Consider the following 10129-nt stretch of genomic DNA (forward strand, 5'->3'; position numbering starts at 1 on the left):
TTTGGAGCAAGAGTTACTTTTAAATTAGAGGTATAAATGTGGGTAAATGGGAAATAGGAGTGGGTCTGTTGAAGCAGAGGTGCCCACTCTTCCAGGTATGAGGCCCTAACTAGCAGGAAAAAGCAAAATTCCAGCTCTCTGTAAAGTATAGTATGGGTTAGAAAATAGGGGGAGATAGATTAAGATGGGAGCTAAAACATACCATTCCTAGTCTGTGCAGGATGGAAGGAGGGGGATCCAGTGTGTAAGAATCCAAGTTGTGGCCAAGGTCAGATGCAGGTGTCTGGCACTGAAGCCAGACTCGTTATACAGCTTTTGGGGCCGGGGCCAGATCTACATATTTTTGAGGGGGGGTGGACAAAAGTAAAAAATGGCACCCATATATATATATATCTGTGTGTGTGTGTGCGTGCGTGCATATTACACCATTCCCAAAGATTCCGCCCCTCCTCCCCCGGCTATATTTAGAACAAAGCTTGAGTTCAATGACACCCTTAAGATCAACAAAATTCATTCAAAGTATGAGCATTCATTTGCATGTACACTTCCTGCAAACTGCATCCCAGCCACCTTCTGTGCCCTTCCCTGGCTAAGAAGCAAGGGCTACCAGGTCTTCCCTGGCTTCTGGTGAGGGATGGAGGGTAGGGGTGCCAGATAAACATTGGGAAAGTCCTGGATATTTTGGGGTGGAACCTGGGGAGAACAGGGACTTCAGTAGGCTACAATGCCATAAAGTATCCATTTCTCCAGGGGAACTGATATCTGTAGTATGATGAGCTGTAATTCTGGGGAATCCCCAGGTTCCACCTGGAGGTTTACATCCCTAGTTTCCAATAAACAATGCATTAGGACTACAATTACAGAACTGGAGAACAATGTAAACAAATGACTTGATAAGATACCTTGGCATAACAGAATCCTGCCAAAAGTGAAGCCCTTTTCTTTGATTTCAGCAGGAAAGATAAGCACTCACTGAAGTGATCCATTGAAATCAGTAGGATTCAATGTACTTATTTTGACTGAATAAGACCCTATGCATTATGGTGCTTGGGGTGCAGCAGAACATTAAAGGTTAAAAACCACTGCAAATTATTCACTCTCCTGATATTCAATTACAAAAAGCCAATCTGAATACAAAAATCGAAGGAAGATTCCAGGTCATGTTTGAGCTGAATAATAAAGTATCCTCAATTCCTAGACAATCCTAGGCAACTGCTACTTATTTTATTGTTGTTAGTCCCTGTTAAACTTACATTGAATATATTAATTCTACACAAGCCTATTTCCTGTTCCCAGGTGTTAGTGTGCTGTCATTTGCTGCTCACCTGCAGCTTTTTGTTGTTGTTCAGCCACACAATCGAGTCCGACTCTTTGCGACTCCATGGACAAAGTCACACCGGGACCTCCTGCCTTCCACCATCCTCCAAAGTCTGCTCAAATTCGTGTTTGTTACATCAGTAATGCTGTCCAGCCATCTCATCTTTTGCCATCCCCTTCTTCTTTTGCCTTCTCTCTTTCCCAGCATCAAGATCTTTTCCAGTGAGTGCTCCCTTCTCATTTGGTGGCCAAAGTATTTGAGCTTCAGTTTCAGCATCTGACCTTCCAGGGAACAGTCACAGTTGATTTCCCTTAGGACTGACTGATTTGATCTTCTTGCAGTCCAGAGGACTGCTGCTACCTTTATGCATTTGGACCCCAGTGGCAGCTTGACCAAAGGAGCTTGGAGGAGGGTTCCTCTGCCAAACAGGCGGCAGGGGTGCGGGAAGAAGAGGTGACATAAATGAGACCTTCTCTGGCTGGGCCATGTATGTCAAAAATGTAATGCCAGGCAGTGGAAATGTAAACTTGATAAAGGTCACAGACAAACACAATTAAATATATTATAGAATCATAGAGTTGGAAGGAACCTCCAGAGTCATCTACTGGGCATCAATACTCCCTCTAAGATGTGGAATCTTGTGAGCCAAAATTCCACTTCGTGAGCTACTGCAGAATTTAGCTTGCTCTGGGGTTCATTTTTCCTGAGCTAAAACAAAAATATGTGAGCTGGAGACTAAAAAACTGAGCTAGCTCACACTAACAGCTTAGAGGGAACACTGCTGCTAATAGGTGCTCTGCTATCATCAGCACAGTATCACGTTCTGAAAAGTGAGCTTTAGAAAGCAAAGGGGAGAAAAGAGAATGACTTTTTTGTGTGGGGGGGACTTATCAATATCTGAAGACTCAGCCATCAGACACAGCTGCATCGCCTAGTGTCAATCCCAAGTCCAAAGGAAGGGAGTTGAGCCAGGCAGCCCAAGGAGGAGGAAGGCGTTCTTAGGGTTGCCCTGTTATTATATAGATAAGTGGGACTTGAGAAATGTTGCAGATACACTTTATATTTTGTCATATGCAGTGCAATCCGGGGGGGGGGGGGAGGGTGCTGAAAGTGCTTTGGGAGCAAACTAACCACTTCACTGGCAGAAATGCGAGTTGCGCCACTCTAATTCCCTCCCCGTCGGCGCAATGGGACTTCCGCCTCAGCGCATGCCCATCCATGGCTGCTGGCAGAGCGGCACCATGCCTAGCTAGCAGCAGAACTGGGCACACACCGCTACTCCGGCATATGAGGGGGCGGCCCCAGGGGCGTGCCCACTGTTAGTCAGCTTCCTAACACCTTCCAGCCTGGGAACACCCCCATGAGAGTCACAAAGTTACATCAAGGCAAATCCTGGCATATCCCATAGAGACCCATGGATCCTGGAAACAAGGTTTGCTGCTACTCATGGCACAGCCTCGAAACCCCTTTGGGAGCCAACTAAACTGCACCAGGTGGGAATTCAACATAGAGGCTTCCGTATGTGACGCTCCCCCCCCCCAACTTGGTTAGCTGTTCCTGCTTGCTGCTCTGAGTGGAGCCCCGCCCACTGCAAGACTGTCCAAGTTGTACCTGGGATACCATCGCACTTGGTTCCAGCACAATAAAGTCTATAGAGCTGTGCCCTACTTTGTCTTGTGATGGGCTGGTCAAGACAAAATACCGCAGGGCAAAACTACCACCAGTCCCCTTACTACCCCAACAGCCAGAGATCAAGGAACTAAGCTCCTAGTCCTTCCAAGTCTAAGAACAAGAAGTCAAGTCTGCAAGGCAGGACACTCACAAGGTAAGTTCCAGAAACCAGTTATTTTGGTAACTGTAGCCAATAAGACTGGATTTAGATTGAAACACCCAAACCGAAGAACACTGCAGAGTATATTTAAAGTAATTGTGCAGGAATATACAATAACAGAGCAGTGAACAGTGAGGATAAAATAACACAGCTAAATAGTTAACCCAGGCAAATACAAGCATTGGTTTTAAATCCAGATGTTACCTGGCAAGACTGAGTCCAATAGAGTTTCAGTCTAAGTCCAAACAAATGCTCCAGCCAACCTGGCCTACTCAGAATCAAGAATCCCAAAGTTAGATGTAATCTGGACAAAAACTAAATAGAAACCTCTTTATGACCAACAACCCACATTGGCATGTTCTAGTTCATTAATCAAATGTATATCAATGTAACTTGATAAATCATTTATGTTCCTAACCAGGTAATTCAACCAATCAGGTGATTTGCCCTAATGAGACCATATATTCTGCTGCTGTATGGAGACCAATTAAGCAAGCATTCCCTTGCACCCCAGTCTATAAGTCTCTGCACTAACAAGCTGAAATGCCTCCTCCCAGATTCTTTGGCCTTGAAACTGGTAGGCAAAATGGTCTGCCTGGCACCTGTGACAACCTCCCTTCTTCTTATCTCATTCTTTGAAGCTACAGTCAACTTGACTGCAGTTCTCAGAGAAAAAGAAGCTTTCATGGTTTTTTGTTAGGCCTCAGCCTGAACCATTATTTGAATTGACAAGAGACGGCTAAAAAGGACTTGTCTCTTGACAGTAGGTATCTTTTCACATTTCCATCAAGCTGATATCAACAATAATTACCTCAGCTGCTTTCACTGGTGAGATCTGGGGCTGATGATATAACAACACTATATATGGACCTAGAAGGGTTAGGTAATTAGTGGGTTTTAAAATTTATAATATAAGTATGTCTCTAAATTTCTGTAACTTTGCAAAAGGTCATAAATCAGGGGATCCCAATTTCAATGAGAGGTGATATGGTATAGCCTGATTTCATCAGATCTCAGAAGCTCAATAGAGTTGACACTTGGAAGGGAGACTACCAAGGAAGGCTCTGCAGAAGAAGGCGATGACAAACCACCTCTCCTCACTTACCTTGAAAGCTCCTTGCTGTGGTCATCATAAATCAACTGCAATTTGGCAGGATTTTACACAGACACAATTGCCTTCATCCTTCTTTACACAGGTTCAGAGCTGTGATGGAGTTGGGTGGGCATCAGATACCACCTGGATTTTTAAAAAAATATAATTATTTGACATCAGTTGGTTGACGTCAGAAGATTATCAATTAGCTGCTTCCAAGTAATTTCATGCAAGCTATATCATGTTCATTGATATTGCTTGTAATTCCATTGATTCCCTCAACACAACAGGGAACTTGCGTTTGTAACATTTTACCAAAAAGAAAGATTAAACCTGAACAATGAAAAAACGCTAAGCAACTGTTCCCTAAGATAGATCCAGGTGGGCATCCGTGTTGGTCTGAAGCAGTAGAACAAAGTAGAAGTCAAGTAGCACCTTTAAGACCAACGAAGTTTTATTCAGAACGTAAGCTTTCATATGCATGCATATAAAAGCTTACATTCTGAATAAAACTTTGTTGATCTTAAATTTGCTACTTGACTCCTACTTTGTTCAACTGTTCCCTAAGTTTGCTTTCTTTTAGAAAATCTCAAAGTCTACTGTGATGGCAAAGCAATATCCCTAGACAATACCTGGACACGGCTTTTGGAAGTATTCCCTCCTTCTAAAAGAGTTCTAAAGTTATTTTTCTACCAAAGTGGGCTGAAGCTGCCCTTTCACTGTGTTTCATTGATTCTGGCCCTACCCCTAGAACTTTCTTTCTTCATTCATACTACTAAAATAAAAATAATACCTTTTAAACAGATCGACTTAAAGCATAGGAAGGCTGGGTTCTAATAGTTCTCCTATTATGAATTCACTGTATTTGGCAAATACCTGCAATGCAGCTTCAGTTTTCCATGGGAAAAAAAAATGAAATTGCACCACTTTATCCCACCTCCATTTACCAGGTAGCAATATCTATTGAGATCAATTGAGTTTGTTTCTAAGTATTTTTAGGATTGGAACTATAGTGATATACCTTATGAAGTTATGCAGGAAATTGGAAAGTATTGAGGAAACTTACACAGCATAGGTCAGACTATAAATTTAACATCTAATGCAGGGGCCCCCAACCACCGGGCCGTGGACCGGTACTGATCTGTGGCCTGCTAGCAACTGGGCTGCGGAGGGAGGCAGAGGTGCCACATTGCCTCTGCCTGCCCAGGACCCAGGCAGAAGAAAGAGGCAACGTAGTCTTGCTCTGAGGTAGGGAGGCAGCCTCAGAGCGAGGTAGAGCAGCCCCTCTGCCCCTTCTTCCCATCCAAGACCCCATCAGCTGATTAATGGGGGTCTTTAAATGGGAGGGGGAGGCAGATTGGCCTTCTGCTGCCTGGGCACTTAACAGGGAGATGGCAGAAAGAGCCCCAGTCTCCCTCTCCTCATTTAAAGACCCCCAGGTGAGGCAGGGATGGGGTGCAAGGGGAGCAACCTGGGGCGGCAAAAACACCACCACCACCACCACCCCACCGTTCTGTGGAAAAATTGTCTGCCGCAAAACCGGTCCCTGGTGCCAAAAAGGTTGGGAGTCACTGGTCTAATGCATATTTAAATATATCTATAATACTATATCTATATTTAAATATATCTATAATACTATTATTTCTCCCAATATAACACTAAATGGCAACATAAGCTAGAATTAACAGAATGTTTTAAAAGCAATATAAAGTCCTTTAAATCTTACTTAGAGGTCAACAGATTATCTTTTAATACAGAAGACACTGTCCTATTAATGTTTCCATGTATGTGTGCAATTTTATTAAAAATCTACAGCAATGATTCTTCCAATACAGACTAGAATGAAATTCTACGAACATTGAATTGAAGGAAAATATCATCCATTTACCACAAGGTGGCAGAGAAACATTAGAACAGAGTAGGCATAAGCATTCCAGATACATAGAGGGGTCAGTTATGAATGATGGCACTAAAAGAAGGCTATTATTGAAAAGAAATGAAGAAATAAATGTTTTAAAATAATGACACCTCTCATAGAAATTACATGTCAGATGGCTTGTTCCTGGGATCTTCTGAATTTTTATTTCTATCATACATTATCTGGAGAAAATGTTTAAAATTTCGCCAATATTTATTTAATTAACAAAAGTCATATCTCTCCTTTCTGCCTTTTAAAGAGCCACCAAGGCAGCTAACAAATTATAACATACATAATAAAAACACATTTTAAAACCACTTAAATCAACGAAAAGAACAACACAGCATTAAAACCAAAACTGAAATACATACAAAGACATAACAAAAAAATAACAAAACAACAGGCAGGAAGAGAACACCAATCAAAACAAAGAGTCTTCACCTGTAGGAGTAAGAGAGCAACAGAAGAGGACAGATGAATCTCTCTGAGGGGAGTTCCAGAGTTTTGGTGCCATGACCAAAAAGGCCCCCTCCTGGAATGCCAGCCAATGACTCTTAAAAGGCAAGGACACCCACAGCAGGACCTCTGATGATGACGGTAGTGATTGGGTAGGCTCATAAGAGAGTAGGTGAGTCCTTCAGGTATACTGGTCCCAAACCATAGAGGACCTTAAAGGTCAAAACCAGCACTTTGAATTGTGCCTGGAAACAAATTGGGAGACAGATTAGACGGGCCAAGGCTGGAGTGATATGATCCCTTCAACCCACATCAGTCAACATCATGACAGTAGCATTCTGCACCAATTGAGATATGATCCATCAACAGTTGAAATATGCTTACCAAACCTATGAAATTGAATGTTTAGCTCTGAACTCATGAAAGCTTACTCTGAAATAAATTTTGTTATTTAAAGTGCCTCTAGACACCTATTTCAGTTCACCCTCACTTCAGATTACAACGATGAGCTCTCGCTGAAGACAACAGAGATGCTCCTGCTATAAAGAAGGCAATTAACCTCGGAGCATTTGCTGTTGCACTGCCCAAGCTTTGAATGTTCTATGTACTGTAAAAAGCTTCAGTGTGTACTAGCTAACTGCTCCCTCCCTGCCAAATTTACAGGAAGGGAGACAAAAGACCACCATCCATCCATGAGTAAACACTTCTGCCACCTTGCAATTCTGTTCAGTAAAGGACAGACTTTAGGCTGCTTATGTGGAGGACACTGCTAAGAACACTAACTCTCAAAAAATCACACCCTGAAACTCTTGTGGATCATTAAAGGTGCTACTGGACTCAAATCTAACTGTTCTACTGCAGACCAACACAGCTACCCTCTGAAACATGCTGCCTTGACATTTGGCAGAGAAATGTTCCTGGAATCAGCATTTCTCAAAATCATTATTAGCCAATCATTCCCTTCCTTTACCTCGTACTATGGAAAGCAACAGAAAATGAAACAAGCACATGGGGGGGGAGCAGAGGGAGGGAACTTCTTACACCTGTTTCTGTCACTGCTTCTGGACTCTGCTAATATACTTTGCTTTGTTTTTCAAACGTTTGGTTTCTACCGTTTTGTTTAACCAACTGGTATTATCAAGGCCATAACACAAATACACACACGCAACACACACTGTAAAAGAGAACAGGTCAGGCATACGGAATCTGAGGACCCTGCTAAGCCTCCGTTTCTTTCTGCATTTATGCAGCTTGTGGTATGGTCTTCTTCTTTCATTTCCAACTTCTGGAGATGCCCACCCCCCCAGAGCATACTTAAAAAAAAAAAAAAGACAAAGCAAAAAGCATTGAAACATAAAATCAAGACATTCATAGCTTGTTCTTAGATGAAGTTCTTTTGGTTCTCAAAGGATTCAGGCATAAGCTAGGAGTAAGTGCATAGTCTGAGATCTGATCCATTAGGATCATCAATTTCTTAGATTAAAGAAATGGAGTTTATACTAGGATTCTCCTGCACAGTCTGCAAGTGTACCTGATCTTTTGCACAGAACTCTCCCATTTTAATGGCTATTATATGATTACACAAAATAAGGAACAGGGAGAAAGACAGTTTACTGCTGTTTACTCCATCTATATTAACCTTTACTAGATTCTAATCTGATGTTTTCCTGAACTGAAAAGAGGGTATTTGGTTAATTTAAAAAAAAACAGTCCATCATTGAGAGTAACCCTTTCTGCTGTTCACCACTTTCTAAAAAAAAAAAAACCCAACAAAATTAAAATATATGTTAAAAATAAAGCAAGGATTTTAAAAAGAGTTCTCAAAATGATGGGGAAAGATGAAGAGCTGTATCACTCATGTAGATGCTTAAGAGGTTTTGAAGATGGACTAAGCCATATTCTAAACACCAACCACAATAATAATGATGCTATTGGGAGAAACATATTACATTTTCTCAGGGTATAGAAATTGTACTAATTGCTCAGAAAATTAACAAGACTAATCCTGAACAGAGTTTCACCCCTCTAAATTCATTTACTTCAATGGACTCAAAAGGGTGTGCTTCTTTTTAGGACAACACTGAAATGTTTTCTGTGAAGAGACAAATATGTTTCCATATTGGGAACATATAAGGATCACGCTCAAAAAAGGGGGGGGGAAGCCAGCCAATCACACATACTCAGCATACAGCACAGGTTTTTTGTAGGGATAAGATAGAGAAAAAAACAATGGAAGTTGCTTTGGCTTCATAGACACTTTGCTGAACAGACAAACCGTGAATGAATTAAGCTTCTACTTTTCATGCTTGTGGTTTTCCATTTGAAGAGGAAAAGTGCTTATCCTCCTTGAGAAGAGTTGTTGGGGTGCTAGATATAGAAATGGCTTATGTATCTCTGCATGTGTCTTCCACACCTTTCTCTTTCAGACATTACATCAGAAGTACGACAAATGGATACTCATGAGTGAATCAAACATTCCCAACCAGCAAAGACACCAGAAACTACTTTCTTTAGGAAGAAAGGAAATACTTTGGAAATCATTATCTTACTTGATTTCCTTTTCAGATAATCCACAGAATATCAAACTCAGTGAATCAAAAGCCTTTGCGAGAATAACTCTTATACTTAATATTACGGGGTGTTCACCAGTAGTTAAGAACAAACTAAAATAACAACTGAAATAATATTTAACTTTGTATAAATTATTTGAAAATGTCTGAAATCCTCACCATGGAAAAATATAGCTGGGATCCTTTTTAGGATCTTAATACCACACCTGGGTGTGTGTGTGTAATGGTTAAAATATACTTCCCACACACACCACTCTTAAAAATTGGTGCCATCTGGCCTGGTAAAGAGTTTTGGGGAACTCACAAGCTTGTTTGGTGTTATGTGTCATTAGGTTGGTGTGTTTACACAGAAGTTCCACAACACTCCAAGTACAGCTGCCACCTTTGTATGGCAAAGTGATGCTTAACCTATTTATTTGAAACCGTAAAGTAGACCTTCTGGACACTTGTATACTTCTAAACACATGACAAAAACACTGGTACTTTTATTATGTGTGGAAATTCTACAAACTCCAGTGACACCAAGCTGTGTTTTTAACATAGTGGCCTATCCTCCACTCTTACCACAAGGTGGCATAGAAATACAAAAATTATCACATAAGAGTACTGGAATTTCCACCAGGTGTCAACCAAGAGAAAACAAGAATGACTTCATTGATCAAATAACTTGGAGATAGCTGTGAAAAAATTATGTGCACCCAAACTCTATTTCACAGCCCAACCCTAAACATGTTTACTCAGAAATAAGTCCCAAGGGATTCAATCCTTCCTGGTATATTTGCTTAGGATTGCAACTCTGCAGTATATTTACTCAGCTTCCTATGCTTGGGAATAAGTACCTCTGGGACTTTTTTCTAAGTATGTAGTGTGCAGTAGCTCTCAATGCAAATCCTCAGAGCTTAGAATAAAATGTTGGAAATGTACAGAATGGATGGTTTCATCC

This window comes from Heteronotia binoei, chromosome 4, assembly GCF_032191835.1.
Source record: "Heteronotia binoei isolate CCM8104 ecotype False Entrance Well chromosome 4, APGP_CSIRO_Hbin_v1, whole genome shotgun sequence".
In the NCBI taxonomy this organism is placed as follows: Eukaryota; Metazoa; Chordata; class Lepidosauria; order Squamata; family Gekkonidae; genus Heteronotia; species Heteronotia binoei.